Here is a 16,975-nt window from a genome sequence, read left to right on the forward strand (position 1 = left end):
CCATTGTGCACGCACTACATCTCTTATTAAATGAATTCCCAACAGGCATACATACAATTGGGGCATGCGCTAACCGCACATACACTGCACAATACTGGTCTTTCCCTGTAATATACCCTTCTCAGACACGCATACAACCAGCGCAAACTCACTACTCCCATGCTGCACAGCACTACACATCTACCTGATGGAGGCCAAGGGTGAGATAAGCACACAGCAGCAGAACTTTTACAAAGTTGAGTGAGTCTGTGTGCCTCGCTCCAGTGACACAGGGTAAAAAGGTCCTGCTCACTCCTACTGATCACTACACGGTATGCTGCCACCACCACATTTGTGCTGCTACACCTGCGAAGGCAGTAGCCTTCCACCACTATGAGAGTAGTGCTTTGGGCACCACACCCAGTCCAACAAGACGGAAATCCGTGAGACAGGCCTATGTCAAGGTGCACACACACTATCCGTTTTCACCTGTAACATAAAAATCAAAATTCGACAACAGTACAGTTGGGCACTCAGGGCAGGGACACACATCTTTTACCAGCAGAATACTTTTCTGTCTCAAAACTTGGATTTTACAGAATCCCTAGGAGTTCAGTGAAATAACACGGATGGCAGCACCAGCATCTCAAGTTTGAAAATTGTTCCAGCACCATTGACCCCACTCAACTGCACACACCACACTCACCAGGCACGATTGCTTGTTTTGTTAAGTGAGTCGCACAAGAAGCAGCTAATATTGGTGAGGGCATGCTTCCGAGTACCAGGAAGGTGCAAATAAAGTAGCTGCATATCACAAGGCAGACGAGAACTGGCAGCTTGTGCCCTAAGGAGTAAAATATATGCACAGCAGTGCATAAGTCAGGGCAAGGGAAACTACAGCAGAGACCAAAAGGCACGCTCTGTTAACTCAAAAGCGCATTCCAGTCCCCTGTATATAAAAAAACATATATTAAGCAACTTTCCACCTCACACTTTTAAACAAAAACAGAGATAAAGAACGTTGATTCAGAGTATTTTGCCATTTGTGTGGTAAATATAGTTGCAGTAATGCTGCTTAAAATAGAACAGAAAAATCCGCACATACATAATGCAAGCAAATCCCATCACATGCTCACAATTTTCCATTTTTTCGTCTCTTTGTGGCTTCCTCGGTCCTAAAAAAAAACTACTGAGTGGTCATGCTCAAAGATACTCCAACAGGCTGGAGACCTACAGCCAATAAGCGCACTCTGTAATCCAAGGCCTTTTCTACTGTAAAGTGCTATTAGTCCCCTATTAATCCCCCTCAACATGGCCTGAAACAAACACTGGGAGCTCGGATTCTGTTACCTCCTACGCACAAAGCCTCTGAGCGCATAACTGTAATGTTTTTAACTTTAATCTACAGCTCTGATGCCAGCAAATCGCGAGGCGCCAGCGCAGAACGTTCCAAGGAGATGCGCAACCTGTCATTTTGTGAGCGTAATCAGCAGCCTTTCTCCCTCGCAACTGCGCCCGCCCCGCCTCTGTTGCCAAGTGCCTTCATGTGGAGGACTTGTTCAGGCCTCACCCACGATGCACGGCTCAGACCAGGTACAGGGCGCGGGCAGGCTCGGCGCCTCCGCTCCGAATCCGGCCTGATGGAGGTGTCTATGGCGTGAGGCAGACCCAAGGAAGGCTTTGCGACGTCCATGAGAGAGAGAGAGAGAGGGAGGTACGAATTATCTATTTGATCAATTATTACATAAAACCTGACTGTTTAGATATTCTTTCTAGAACCTGCACACTCAACACCGCAAGGCTGACAAACGCTGCGCAATGCTTTAGCTATCCCTTTCGTAACAGTTCTTGAAAAAGGAACAAGATGGTAGGATACATGTCTGATTTAGAAAAACATTTCTACAGAGAAAAAAAATCCACTACAACCAGAATTAATAAGAGAAATGGGTTCATGTTTACAACATACAATCAGGAGTTTGTTAAAGCGAGACTACTCACCCGTAAGGGTCTCAAGGCGCTAGGGGTGGGGGGGTGGGGGGGTGCAGGTTCCATTCCATCAAGGAGGGGGTCTGTCGAAGAGCCAGGTTTTGAGGTTTCTTGCGAAGATGGGGAGCGATGTTGTCTGTCTGAGGTGGAGCGGAAGGGCGTTCCATGCTTTGGCCGCGAGGAAGGAGAAGGAGCGGCCTCCCGATCTGGTCTTTCTGGTGCGGGGGACCACGGCGTAGGAAAGGTGGGCTGATCGTAGGGTCCTTTGGGGTGCGTGGAATTTGAGTCGGCTGTTCAGGTATGCTGGTCCGGTGCCGTGGAGGGCCTTGTGTGTGTGGGTGAGCATCTTAAAGGTGATTCTCGCCTCGATGGGGAGCCAGTGGAGTGTGCGCAGGTGCTGGGAGATGTGGCAGTGTTTTGGCAGGTTGAGGACCAGTCTTGCGGCGGCGTTCTGGATGTTCTGTAGCTTGCGGATGAGGTTTTTGTTTATTCCGGCGTAGAGTGCGTTGCCGTAGTCGAGTCTGCTGGTGACCAGGGCGTGAGTGACTGTCTTTCGGTGTTCGAGGGGGATCCATTTGAAGGTCTTACGAAGGAGGCGGAGGGTGTGGAAGCAGGAAGATGAGACAGAGTTGATCTGGCGGTCCATTTTGAGCTCGGAGTCCAGTATGATTCCCAGGTTGCGTGCGTGGTCTGTGGGGGTACATAAGGAAATACAATTTTATAAAGACAATTTCATTTAGTTTGATCTCCTTCAGGGCTGGATTTTCCACTGTTGCCTTTTTTTGGCATCCCTTGTAGGAATACTAGATGTCTGAATACATTTCTAGATGTCTTAAAATAATTTTGAAGGCAGTGAAAAACAGTTTCATTGACGAATGGAATAGCAAATATTGTTATGTGTAGTCAAAATATATTAAAAAGACCGCATTTAACTATTCAATTTTCGTTGGTCTCATGCAATGCACCTTCTGTGGGAAGGGTTGGGTTATCCAACATGCATGGACGTCATTTAGGGGTCGTCAGAGGTAGCAGCTGCTACCCTTGGACACCTGCTCTACAAGGTGGTAAAACTGTCCTAAAAACAGAAGGTAAAGCGTCTTTTGATGAGCAATGTTTATTTTCTGGTGCTCTCACAGAGAATTACACTTTCAGGTCTGCAAAACAAATACATTCAGTAATGCAAGCCACACTCTTTAAAGTACATCATAAAACTAAGTAAATAAATAAAAAATAAAAAACTAAGTAAATAAAAAAAAAATACACATTTTTAAGGTCTGGCCAGATAGCGCGCTGCTGTCGCCAGAAAATTATATGAGAATCTCCGGAAGAGGTGCTTTGGCTCCGCCCACATGTTCGGAGCCAGAAGTACATGTTTTGATTGGGCAGAAGTTGTGTGGTTCCACAAAAAAGTGCTTGCCCTCCAACAAACTGTGTATTGATCCAGTTGCTGCAGCCTGAACTTTCAGGGGTACAAACATGACATTGTAAACCTGTCAGAAATGGGGGTTCTGGTAGGCTAGGGTATGCACCTAAACCAGGCAGAATCCAGTACTCTAGTCAAGGTAAGGGAGTGACCCACACAAGATAGCCCCTGCTCACCCCCTCCGTAGCTTGGTAGAGCAGACAGTTTTATCCCAGAGGCACTGTGTAAAGCATTTGCACAACACACATACACACACACCAGTGACACACTAGGCACACCACGGAAAGACACTCCACACAATGTTATGTAAAAATATCCTTTGTATTATACACCAAACACATTAGACCACAATCACATAAATCACTATTACTTTGCCTGATAGGCAATTGTCAGAAAACCTAATTTTGTGCAATAAAGTGAAGACTTCTAGGTTGCACATTCCAACAAGAAAAGCATTGCGAAAACATTCTGCATAACACCATCACTGTACGTACTATATCCTTCCTGACATGAGTCACATTGGCTTGACACTGCAGGTCATCACTCAACTCCTAGCACCACGTTAGTGCATACAGAAAAGGTATCATCAGTAAGGTTCCAACCAGAAAACACTTGAATCACCATATAGCAATAGGGCATAACATGACGTAATTCCTAACCTCAGGATTTAAAATGACTGCAGTGATTATAGGGCGTGCTTAGACAGAACAGCGTTCATTTAAACCAACTTGCCTCCAATAGGGAGATGCAGCTGCCCACAGACCTGTGGCGCAGCTGCCGAGATAAATGCAGCTGGGGCCTTCCTGGGGTCGCCCCGCAATGGCCACCACAGTAAAGCAAATGCCCCCCAATGTAGGCTATGGACACACGAGCTGCATTTCACATTAGATGCTGCTACGGTAATACAATGCCCCCAGCAATACATGATATAGCAGCTGCCTGTGGTCATGCGGCGCAGCTGTGCACTTTCTCCGGGGCTTAATCTCCCCGCAAAAAGATCTGCCTCCGAATGAGAGTCCCCACAGGAGACCTCACTGTTGCCTTAGGGCAATGGGGAGACCTCTTGGGGCCTCAAGCTGCCTTGCACAAGCAGCGTGACTATGGGCCCAGACACGCTGGTCCCTCCTGACCTTCACTGCTCTCCAACTGTGGTTCTGCCCTTGTTGTTGCCAATCATGAAGAACAGCGGGGCAGTCCTGGCCGGCCCGGCCCACAGCAGGATAACAGCAGAGCCCCTCAGGAACACCGTCCACACCCAGGCTCGACCATTGGGCCGTAACCTCTGCCTGGTTTCTGGCTGCCGTGGTTGTTTCCTGGCTGCCGGAGAGCGTCCTCGCTGCTTTCGGCTCGGCATGGCGTCCTGCTGAGCTGCAAAGAGTGGCGATTCCTTCAGTGCCCGCTCCGCGTAGGAGTGGCCGCTCTCTCTTTCCTGCTCTCTCAGGTTCCGCCCAGGACTTGGGCCCTTGGCGGTGCGCTGGTTTCCAACAGAGCAGAAACTAACTATTACACTGGGCTTCCAAGAGAATAAAGCCATGAGCAATTCTTTAGCACAAAATAACTTTCAGGTGATAAAGCGCTCACCCAGTGCTGAGGAAAAGGAGAATTAAAGCACTCACCACACGTTATATTTTCTCACAGGTCAGCAAGCAAGCACTCCCTATGTGCTACGATAAAGTGGTCCTCACACACAGTTCCAAGTAAAATGGTGAAGAACAGTCCAGTCCCTACCCTCCAGGAGCAGCAACTGCAGGCCAACTCAACCCTCACTAATCAGGGGCAGCGCTACTCACACAGCTTCTAGCCCTCCTTCCAGGCAGGTTACTTTTAGCTCCAGCAAGGATCTTTCCTGAAGTCTTTTATATCTCTGAGATTTCCAACAGGAGGCTAGCACACACGAGCCGTTAGAGATTTTCACAAGCACAGCAAAAAGAGTCACTCTTTTTCCTCCACCACAGACAGAAGTAGCAACTGCAGGCCAACCCACTCCTCACACAGAAAAGGCAGCGCTCCTCACACAGTCCTTCGACTCTTCTTCTTGGCAGGGTCCTCTTGCTCCTTGAAGTAATCTATAGTCATGTGGTTTTAGGTGCAATACTGCTTTAAGGGTCGCTGAACCCAGTCCAAATTAGTCCTGTCCTCCCTGGTGCAGCATGACCACAAGGGGCTGAGACAGCATTGCGAAAAAGGAGACAAGGGCTGAGACAGCATTGCGAAAAAGGAGACACAGCCTATTCAGGTGCAAGCAAAACTCCTCCCAGTCCTCTAACTGCAGACCAGGCCTATTCAGCTCAGCAATGAGACACCCAGGCAAGGTAGGGCACACCTCAACCCCCCTAGTGACTGTAGAGTGTATGCACATCCCCAGCTCCTGTCACTCCAACACCAGGCGCTGAACACGCAAACAGCCAGTGGTACACAGAATGGTAAAGTAAGAAAATGGCCACTTTCTAAAAGTGGCATTTTCAAACACAGAATGTATAAACCACCTTTACCAAAAGGTGTGTTAATAAATTCCGAGTTCAGAGAGCCTAAACTCAATTTTTCTATCTTGTCCCTATGGAAAGCTACACATGTAAAATGTTACAGCGCAGCCCCAATGACAAGCCTATGGGACAGACAGCCTTTCAATAGTGAAAATCAAAATACACAGTATTTCGCTAAACATAGAATTTATAAACCACCTTTACCAAAAGGTGTGTTAATACAATTCAGAGTTCAGAGCCTAAACTCAATTTTTCTATCTTGTCCCTATGGAAAGCTACACATGTAAAATGTTACAGCACAGCCCCAATGATGAGCCTATGGGACAGACAGCCTTTCAATAGTGAAAATCATAATACACAGTATTTCGCTATCAGGACATGTCACACACACCAGTGCATGTCCTACCTTTTACATACAATGCACCCTGCCCATGGGGGTACCGTGGGCCTTCCTTAGGGGTGCCTTACATGTAAGGAAAGGGAAGGTTTGGGCCTGTCAAGTAGATGCACTTGCCAAGAGAACATGGCAGTTTACAACTGCGCATGCAGACAAGATACATCTTTAAAACAACGCCCAAATCACGCTCTGCCTTCACAGCGCCGGCAACAGAATGAACGCATCTTTAGCACACATTTGTTCTGCACGACTTGCTTTAAGGGGGTGCATTGGTGGAATGATGTTGCACAGACAGGAGTTGGAATAGTAAATTAAACTGTTCCAAAATCCAGCAACCCCTAAGGCAAGTTGTTATAACTACTTGTGTGCAGAACAAATGCGTGCTAAAGGTGCGTTTGTTCTAATGACTGTGTTCCCAAGGCATGCGTGATAAACACATGTGGAATACTGTCATACATTCACGCAGGCACTACAGTGGTATGTTTGAGACAAATTTACAGGGATACTCATGTGGGTGGCATAACCACTGCTGCAAGCCCAATAGTAACATTTGATTTACAGGTCCTGGCACACACCGTGTACTTTAGTACGGACTTACCAGTAAATCAAATATGCCAATTATGGATAACCAATCATTGTCACAATTTATAGAGAGAGCATTTGCACTTTAGCAGTGCCCAGAAACCTATAGTCTACATAAACAGGGTCAGAAAAAGAGGAAGCAAAAGGTAAAAAAATTGAGGGTAAACCTGTCAAAAGGGCCAGGTCTAACAAAACCCATTAAAGTGACTTAGATAACTTGATATGGTGTTTTGCCTGCCAGCAACACAGTTGGGTAGTATTAACCTACATGGATTTTTAGGTCTGGCTTGATCGTGCATCTGTCACCAAACCTTTTAAGCTACACCTATATGACTTGGCAGTTCTTTGATTCTACACAAATACATATCGATTCCCATGGTATCTACTTGTAATGCTTCACATTACCATACAACATTGCTTTAAAGCAGAACTAATGGCATTGCCAATGCTTGTTACGCTTGTTGCCATGTTTCATTATAATTAATACATGAAAAACGTGTTGGAACAAAACCTTCACCTCTGCTTCACATGTGAACTAGTTCTTTATAAATGAACATAAATCAAATCGTATAAAAAATAAGGATGAAATCTATCCAGTAACATAGTTCATATTAAATACATGGTTCAGATCAATTAATACAGGTGGACAAGGTCCCTCCTGTATTTCAACAACAACAAAAATTGTGCGTCCCTGTGTGGTTCATCGGTACTTTTTTCCTGTTAGGCCTGTGCTAGCTTTATAGATGTCAGTTATTTTGATTGCATTAAGGTCGTGTTGCATCACTTCCTGGGATTAGAGGTTGAAGCTAAATTGATGTCATCTCATGTCACTAAGGTCAAGGGGTGTATGCACCACTTCCCCTAGCCCTGGCATTTTGATGGATCAACATCCTTTTTGTGAAAGTAACAAGGCCTCATTTTTTTATCCATAGGGAGATGGAAAATGCCACTTGAGGGCCACCTGTGCAATCTCTGGTGGACACGTCAGGTTGTGGCTGAAAGCATTCGAAGTTAGCCAGGGTGGCAGTCATTTCTGAGCCTGTGGTGACTGGAATTAGGAGAGAAGTGTGCTATTTATATTCAAAAGAAAAACATCTCCGGGATGCCGGCGCGGGAACTCGGCGAAAACCTGAGATTATTCAGAATTAAGAGACACAGAAACAGAAATCAGCAAGCGAACACAAGACATTATTTTTTGCTGAGTCGCTCATTCTATTTACACTTGTTTCACTGTGTCTGTAATTAAGTTGAGCGAACACACTCTAATTATGAGGACCAGCTGCACTGTTTTCCATTTCTGATTGCAAGTTTGAATCTGAAGCAGCTGATAAAGAAGGCAGTGGTCTAACAGCGCAGACTTGTAAGTATTCATCTAGGAGGAGGGTGGGTTTATATAGCTTCACGTCCAGAGTTGCACAATATATGAGTTGTGTTATAGGTTTGTGGGATAAATTGTCTGCTTCATGGGTTGGCGTGCATCCTGCCAGACAAAGGTTCGAGCTCAGGAGAAATCTTTTACTCTTTCCAAAGTCTAAGCCTAAATTGGACCAAAGTTGATAAATTATTGCTTAGTCCTTCCACTCTATAGAAAAGACAGTGCTTAATTTGAGCCAGTGGTTTTCGGTGCTCGGCACCGGCACTTTATTGCAACCACCTGCACTTATGACAGTTGCCACATGGTGGAAATGTTTGAGTAATTTAAAGAGGAGCAGAAAAACGGTTATTTGTTAATTCACTATAGATTAAAAAAAAAACTAATACCTGCCACCCAAGCCATTTTTAAAGCTTTAGCGGCCTCGAACAGTCTGAATTGCCACACTTGTAGCACTGTGATGATTAGTAGTGTGGACAGTGGCAATGTGTGGTGCAAACTGCGGTTGCCTCCTTGGGCGGGGCCCTGACAATTATTGTTTTCTATTTTTTTTTTTTTTTACAATTTAAGCCCAGAGAGAAGAGGCAATCCCAAAACAGGGCAGATAAAATGAGGGAGATGGTCATATCAGCCCGGGGTTGGGTACTGGCCGAAACTCTGGAAAATTGGACATTTTACTATGGACATCCTGAAACATTGAACAAGAACAATACTGTGCAGGCAGCACATCATGTAAATGATAGTGTAATTATATTGATAGTCTAGGAGCAAGTAAACAACTAGCTAGTTGCCATGTGAGAACACATTTTACTGTGAAGTAATAACTATGGAAGTAGGCTACAATAAAGTTGGTAATGGTGACTCTGTAGTGTGGGTTAAGTTGCTCTTTTTAAAATTATCCAATAACTTAGAGTATGTTTGGCCGATGTGCACAAAACCTTTTAGCATCGGACAACTTCAACTTAGACTCTTCAGATCAAATTTGATTACAATTGGATAAAGAAGGATAATGATTTTTGAGGTGATCTAAAATAAGTATTTTCCCACTTTGAGTACTAATGTAATATTTGCTCACTGCTAGAGCAAAAACTAACAAGTGGAATTACACGAAACATGGAATGAAGATAGAGTTTTACTCAGATAAGACTATTATTGTGGTTAGTCATAAATCTGTTTAAAGCTGTAAGATGTATGCATTACAGGTGGTCTTCAAAGGGTTCATTTTATGCATGTTTTGACAACCGTTTAATAAGGTGAGGGGATCTAAAAACGAATTGTCAATTGTAAGACAAATCTGAATATCAAAGGTAGCTGTTTTCTCCCATAATGCTTCTACCTTTTAAGGTCTCAACTACCAGACAGCTTTAAGATGGCTGGTTGTGAAATACTTTTTTGTAGGCTATACAAACAACTTATAGTGGAGCTTGAGCCCGTCTGCTGCTCCCATTCGGTGTCTTTATTGTCACTTTCATGCATTTTATTCAATGGCATTCCTTTCTCTTTTAGTGTTTGTCCCTCTCTTTCAGCATAGCCTCTTTATCATTATTTTTACTGATTCACTTGCATCTTTTCACCGCTCACTTGTAGGGAATTACTTATTTGAAACATTCTAATGGAGTGCATGTGTTTTCTAGCTCGCTACTTCACGTGCTGCTTTCGCTTGTGTTTCTCTCCAGGCCCTCCCAAATGTATTGCTTTTCTCTCCTTTATGCCTTCTACCCCCACCCAGCCATATTTTTATTTTCTCAGATCAGAATTCTCTATTATCGGCTGTGAACAGCCATAAAACCGTGCAAGACGTGCAAAAATAGCAGTAAAATGCATACAAGTTCTTAAAACATGCAAGTAAAATACGTAAAATCATCAGGTTTGGGATATTAATGACCAACAATCAGGATAAAAAAGGCTGGGATGAATAAAACAGAAACGAAAACAGAGTCAAGTACTGATTCACCGTATGCCCTGAAATTAATCTAAAATCATTGACTTCCTGGAGCGGACTGGGCTTTAAGAAACAGAATGTTTCGTCATCTGGCTGGTAATGTCAATACAAAATGATATGCTTGCATACAAAGCCTAGATTCCTAAACTTCAAAAATGGTATGAGGATTTTTTTGGTATACATTTTATAATATTCACAGAAGAAGTGGAAATGTACCATAGTTTGTTCCTGCAAGTTAGTACATGGGCATTCTCTTGAGTCGAGCTTGGGTTGGTGTCCAGCCAGAAAACAAATTGAATATTTCATAATAGCAGCCCGACAGCTGAACAATAAAAGACTACCCCACCTCTTATTAGTGTTCTGAAGGTAGTTGGTAGAGATAGCCCCGGGATTAAGATATAAATAATGCTTAACACTTGATTTTTGTCTGTCAGCCCTCATCCTCTCTTCTTTGGCTCGTTCTAGCAGCAAGACTTGCACTTGTTTTCTAACAGAGGCTGCCCATGGCGTTCAGTCTACAAACATTTCATTCTCTTGCCCACCTACCTTTTACACCTACTTACCCCCACTGACTCCTCCACGACTCTGGGCGGTTAACATTTTTTAACATGATTTATTTTATTTTTTTGAGGGTCTCCTACAGGAAAAGGCGCTTTGGGCTTTTTGTTTTAAATTTACCAATCGAAGTTGTGACTCCCATCTTAGATCGGCCAATAAAAGAAACCAGTGCCTGTATCATTCTGTAGAAGTCTGCGTGGTGATACACTTGCATGCATACCTTGTAACACATGCGTGGACCTACAGAATGACGCGACTGACAATAGCATCAGCAATATCGCCCCCTTTTTCTGGCGTGGCGCTGCATAGCATTGGCAAAAAGTTTGGGCATAGCAAATAGGTCTACAGTACAAGACCTGTCTGTTTTGCCAATGATTTTAAAAATAGAGTCAAATTCTTAAAAAGAGCCTGGTGGAAATCATAAGTGATTTTTGATCAAACACAATACCAGGTTAGGCACCTTGGAGACAGGGTTTGATGTCTCACTGTGTTGACTAAGGCAGAACGATAACACTCCATAAACTTGATACATCTCCAATATACCATCTCAGATCTTGGTGAATAAGCATTAGAAGGAATTCATTAATCAAATTGTTGATGCCTAGTACCCACACCCAAATGCTTTCTGCATTTGTTGTAAAGACGTCTCTTGAGATGCAAAACTAGCTGTGTATTGTCCTCTTAACTCTGCTCACCTAATTAGAATCTATAGCTGCGATGAGTTAGCGTGGGCAGATGATACAAGCAAGTTGGACAGAGGCGATCACTAACGGAACCCAAAAGGATATGTCCAACAGAGAAGCAAAATGTGCTCATTCTGACGTGCTGAACTGTATTTATTAACATAGATGCCACCAACATCACATCTTCTAATTACACATTTATAGTAACGAAGAATCATTTTCTAAGCATGTTAAGTGGTTGATAACAGGTTTTGGAGATCTTTTGTTAATTGCCTAATGCAGCCAGTTAAAATGCTATTTCCGATACATAACGTGAACATGTTTAATTGGAATTCAACATGCGTACATCTAAAGAATCCTTACACTCGTGCCTGAATCGAATTATTGGCAATTTGCATATTTAACAGTACGAGCAAGCAAAATGTTCACTTTTAGATTAGTGGGTCTTATTTAGAGTTTGGCAGATTAGATACTTCAGGGGGAGGTTAGGGATACACCCTAGGTGATCCAGTGAGGGAGATCCTTGATGAAAGTGTGACTACAGGACTCCCTCCCACGCCCCTCTGTGAAGCAGGGCTCGAGTCGGGGTACCACGCAGGTGGACGGCGTCCCCCCACTAATTTTACCAGGGGGATGCCGTCCCCCCTGCCTAACTGCTGACTTCACTCTTTGGCCTCTCTGGGACGAGAAGGTCGGCACCTTTTGTGACATCACTTCCTGTTGTGACGCCACTTCCGGTGACAGCGTCCCCCCATTTTTTTTTTACGACTTGTGCCTTGCTGTGAAGTGAACGATCTCAAAACGAAGGAGAGGTTCCTCCTAGTACAGAAGGACCTGGATTGGACCAAATGGCAATCTGGTATTGTATGCGTAGATTTGGAACTCATGTGATATAGATATGGGGGAAGCACTGTAGGGTCAAATAGGGTTCAACTTGGCTCTGAAGAAAGCCCTGGACCCCAAAAGGGCCACTGGGGAGCTCGAACATGTGGACCTGACCAATAGCGGATAATCCGCATCATACTGTCCCATTTTTCCTGTTTTTAACCATTCCTCCTCCACCAAAGAATAACGATTAGGGAATTTGAACTAGTAGGCAATAGGGATTATCATTTGACTCTTCCCCTTCTTTTCCCTTAGTTTCCTTGTAATGACCGACCTATAGCCCTAAATAGTGGCGCGTTCGCAATTAGAGGATGCTTTGGCGTACGCGTGATGCCTGACACTCGCCGTGTGTGAGACCATCCTGATAATCTTTCTGCACACCTGTGTAAATTCATAATATTGGATGAATATAGTAGCCAGTGGGTCATTACAGATTTTTGGTTAAGAAATACCTACACAACAGGCTGTGAAAGCCTAGAGGTTGTGCTAGTGATATAGGGACAGGCGGGATATCCGCCACATTTTGAAGCAGTATCCCGTCAGCCAAACTCTAATAAGGAGGAGAGTCAATTATTTTCTAGCAAAACATAGACATTCTTATACAGGAGGTGAAATTATACTAGTGAGCTTTAACGTATACGGAAACAACAAAAAGCTGTGCCTCACACTGCCCCTAAATACGTAGTTTACCAGTTACACTTAGGAGATGAATAAAATATTACAACACTATAATATACTATTCCGACTGCATTCTAAATGATTAAGCAGCCCCCTGCTAAGTGACTGCAAAACCCCTCCATCCCCCACTGATTTTAATTCATTTTAAAAGGTCTTCTTGTGATAGCAGGCTGCACTAACTAGTACTTAAACGGCTTTTCCTGCTTCACCACTGTGTCGATTTCTAAATTCTAAAATCTACTACTTAGTCAGTTTTAAGCAAAGGTATCTTGCCTGTCAATCAATCAATCAATCAATCAATCAATCAATCAATCAAGAGTATTTGTAAAGCACACTACTCACCCGCTAGGGTCTCAAGGCGCTGGGCGGGGGGCTGCTACTCCTCGAAAAGCCAGGTCTTGAGTTGCTTCCTGAAGGAGAGATGGTCCTGCGTGAGTCGTAGGTGGGTGGGGAGGGTGTTCCAGGTCTTGGCCTCCAGGTAGGTGAAGGATCTTCCTCCTGTGGTGGTTCTGCAGATCCGTGGGACGGTGGCGAGGGCGAGGCTGGCGGAGCGGAGCTGGCGGGTTGGCGTGTAGAACGTGGGGCGGTTGTTGAGGAATTCGGGGCCCAAGTCGTGGAGAGCCTTGTGTGCGTGGGTGAGGAGTCTGAACATGATCCTTTTGCTGACGGGGAGCCAGTGCAGGTCCCTCAGGTGGGCGGAGATATGGCTGTGTCGGGGGATGTCCAAGACGAGTCGTGCTGAGGCGTTCTAGATGCGCTGGAGTCTTTTCTGTAGTTTGGAGGTGGTCCCAGTGTAGAGGGCGTTCCCGTAGTCCAGACAGCTGGTGACGAGGGCCTGGGTGACTGTTTTCCTGTTTCCAGTGGGGATTTAGCGGAAGATCTTACGGGGCATGCGGAGAGTGTTGAAGCAGGAGGAGGTAACGGCGTTAACTTGCTTGGCCATGGTGAGGGAGGAGTCAAGGATGAAGCCCAAGCTGCGTGCGTGGTCCGTGGGCTTGGGTGGGGGGCCCAGAGCAGGGGGCCACCAGGAGTCGTCCCAGGCAGAGATGGATGGGCAGAGGAAGAGGACTTCCGTCTTGTCTGAGTTCAGTTTGAGGCGGCTGAGCTTCATCCAGTCAGCGATGTCTTTCATTCCGTCCTGGAAGCTGGCTCTGGCGGAGGTGGGGTCGTTGGTGAGGGAGAGGATCAGTTGGGTATCGTCGGCGTAGGAGATGATGTTGAGGTTGTGCTTGCGTGCGATCGCTGCGAGGGGGCTCATGTAGACGTTGAAGAGGGTGGGGCTGAGCGAGGAGCCTTGAGGCACGCCACAGATGATCTTGGTGGCTTCTGCGAGGAAGTGCGGGAGACGGACTCTTTGGGTTCTGTCGGAGAGGAAGGAGGTGATCCATTCCAGGGCCTTTCCTTGGATCCCGGCGTGGCGGAGGCGGATTGTCAGGGTGCGGTGGCAGACCGTGTCAAACGCAGCCGAAAGGTCGAGCAGGATGAGGGCGGTGGTTTCTCCGTTGTCCAGCAGGGTCCGGATGTCGTCGGTGGCCGCGATGAGGGCGGTCTCGGTGCTGTGGTTCGCTCAGAATCCGGACTGCGATGGGTCAAGGGAGCCGCTTGTCTCCAGGAAGGCTGTCAGCTGTTTGTTGATGGTTTTCTTGATGAGTTTTGCAGGGAAGGGGAGGAGCGAGATGGGGCAGAAGTTCTTGAGGTCTGAGGGGTCTGCGGTGGGTTTCTTCAGGAGGGCGCTGATCTCTGCGTGCTTCCAGCTCTCCGGGAAGGTGGCGGATATGAAGGAGTTGTTGATGATGTCCCGAAGTTTGGGTGCGATGATGGAGTCTGCTTTGTTGAAGATGTGGTGTGGGCAGGGATCAGCTGGGGAGCCCGAGTAGATGGTGTTCATTGTGTGGGTGGTATCTTCCGTGCTGACCTGAGTCCAGGCGCACATGGTGGTGGTGGGGGGTGTAGGTCCGGTGGAGGGGTACGTGTCTTGAGAGCCGAAGCTGTCGTGTATGTCGACGATTTTACGGTGAAAAAAGGTGGCCAGAGAGTTGCAGAGGTCTTGAGAAGGCGTGATGTTTTTGTTGCTGGCGTTGGAGTTGGAGAGCTCTTTCACGACGTTGAGGAGTTCCTTGCTTTTGTGGGTGTTGTTGTCCAGTCGTTCTCTGAAGGATGACCTTTTGGTGGTGCGGATCAGCTGGTGGTGTTTGCGGGTGTCGTTCTTGAGGGCTGTCATGTTGTCCGTTGACTGGTAGTGGCGCCAGGCTTTCTCGAGGTCACGGCAGGATTTCTTTGAAGTTGCTGGGAGGGTTTTTCAGTGGAGCAAGGGTGTCGGCGCAGTCGGTGATCCACTGTGTGAGGTTGCGGGCTCCTTCATTGGGGTCCGTGGTGTTGGTGGGAGGGTTAAGGCGCAAGGAGGTGGTGAGTTGGTCGGTGGTGCTCCAGCATCTTCGGGGGGTTTGTTGAGGGCGGTGGTGGGTCGTTGTTTTCCTGAAGTTGAAGTGTACGCAGCTGTGGTCGGTCCAGTGGAGCTCGTGGTGTGGCTGAAGGAGGAGAAGACAGGGTTGAGCGTGTGGCCGGCGTAATGGGTGGGGATGTTGACCAGTTGCTTGAATCCGAGGTTGGCGAGGTTGTCTAGTAGGGCGGTGGTGTTGTTGTCCTGGCCGTTCTCCAGGTGGAAATTGAGGTCTCCTAGGAGGATGTAGTCGGGGGAGGTGAGGGCGAGTAGGCTGATGAAGTCTGCGATGGCCTCGCTGAAGTGTGAGCGTGGTCCCGGGGGTCTGTAGATGAGGGTTCCTCTGAGGGTGGTCTTGGGGTTGGTGTGAATCTGGAAGTGCAGGTGCTCTGCGGTGGCGAGGGTGTCGTCGGTGTTGGTCGTGATGCGGATAGTGTTTCTGTGGGCGATGGCGATGCCTCCTCCGGTCTGGTTGACGCGGTCCCTCCGGATGATATTGTAGCCGTCCGGGATGGCAATGGCGATGTCGGGGGCTGAGGAGGAGTTCATCCAGGTTTCCGTGAAGAAGGCGACGTCTGGTGCCGTTTTGTCCAGGAAGTCACTTAGTTCGATGGCGTGCCTGTGGATGGAGCAGGTGTTGAGCAGGATGCACTTGAGGTGGTTGTTGTTGGCGGCTGTTTTGGCTGGCGCGGTGCAGGACCGAGTGCAGGTGAAGTAGCAGTCGTGGCAGGTGAAGGCTCCGTGGGTGCGTTTCGGGGTGGCTTGGTAGCAGGCTGGATGTCGGCCGGTGTTGAGTGCGTGGAGGGTGGCGGCGTCGTAGCTCAGTTGGGTTGGCTGGTTCTGGCGGGGTCCAGAGGTTCTGGCGCTGGGTGCGGTCCAGGTGCAGACGGGCGTAGACGGGCTTGCCTTTGGCACGCAATCGGCGCGCCCGCTGCACGTGGCCGCTGCGTGTATGCGCGGTCCCCGCCATTTATGGCGAAGTGGGAGAGAGGAGCAGCTGGGAGGCGGGAGTGGGGCGGCGAATGGGGAGCGGGAGACAGGAGAAGGGGCGATGCTGCAGGAGAGCAGCGGCGGGGAGCAGAGGGGGGGTTGGAAAGAGCGGGAAAGCGGAGCGGGGGAGAGCGAGGGCAAGCCTGGAGAGCGAGGGCAAGCCTGGGGAGCGAGGGCAAGCCTGGAGAGCAGGGGCCCTAAGGAGAGGCGGCAGCAAGAGGGCCAAGCAGGCAGCGGCAGCAGAATCCGGGCACACAGGGCCGTGCGGTAGTAGAGTGACCAGGTAAAGGGTCTGTAAGATGTGTTTGTCATCTCCAGATTTAACAAGCACTGGCAAAGCCAATAGATCTCGCCTGTGAGAGCTATTGGCTTTGGCAATGATTTTTAGCCATGCAGCACAACAGCATGGATGCTGTGCAGCGTGGCTAGAAATTATGTTTAGAAAAGTGTTCTGTTGCTGCTCCCATGTCATTTTGTAGGCACACACCAACATGGATGTCTGCTCCTACAAAATGAGGCAAGTGTTGTTTTTTTAGTTGTAATTATCAATCCAACATGGATTTGTAAATAAAAAGTT

General features: G+C 47.1%; 2 protein-coding genes across 2 annotated transcripts in view; one reads left to right on the top strand and one right to left on the bottom strand.

Annotated features, from left to right (window-relative positions):
* Positions 1-16,975, bottom strand: part of TFB1M (transcription factor B1, mitochondrial) — a 500,646-nt gene that overhangs the window by 81,015 nt on the left and 402,656 nt on the right. The gene's annotated exons all lie outside the window — the stretch shown is intronic.
* CLDN20 (claudin 20) overlaps positions 7,795-16,975 on the top strand; it is a 58,010-nt gene continuing 48,829 nt past the window's right edge. Inside the window, exon 1 of the mRNA XM_086925390.1 lies at positions 7,795-8,210. The gene's annotated coding sequence lies outside the window, so the exon portion shown is untranslated. The remainder of the gene's footprint in view (positions 8,211-16,975) is intronic.

This window comes from Lissotriton vulgaris, chromosome 6 (genome assembly GCF_964263255.1).
Source record: "Lissotriton vulgaris chromosome 6, aLisVul1.2, whole genome shotgun sequence".
Classification (NCBI taxonomy): Eukaryota; Metazoa; Chordata; class Amphibia; order Caudata; family Salamandridae; genus Lissotriton; species Lissotriton vulgaris.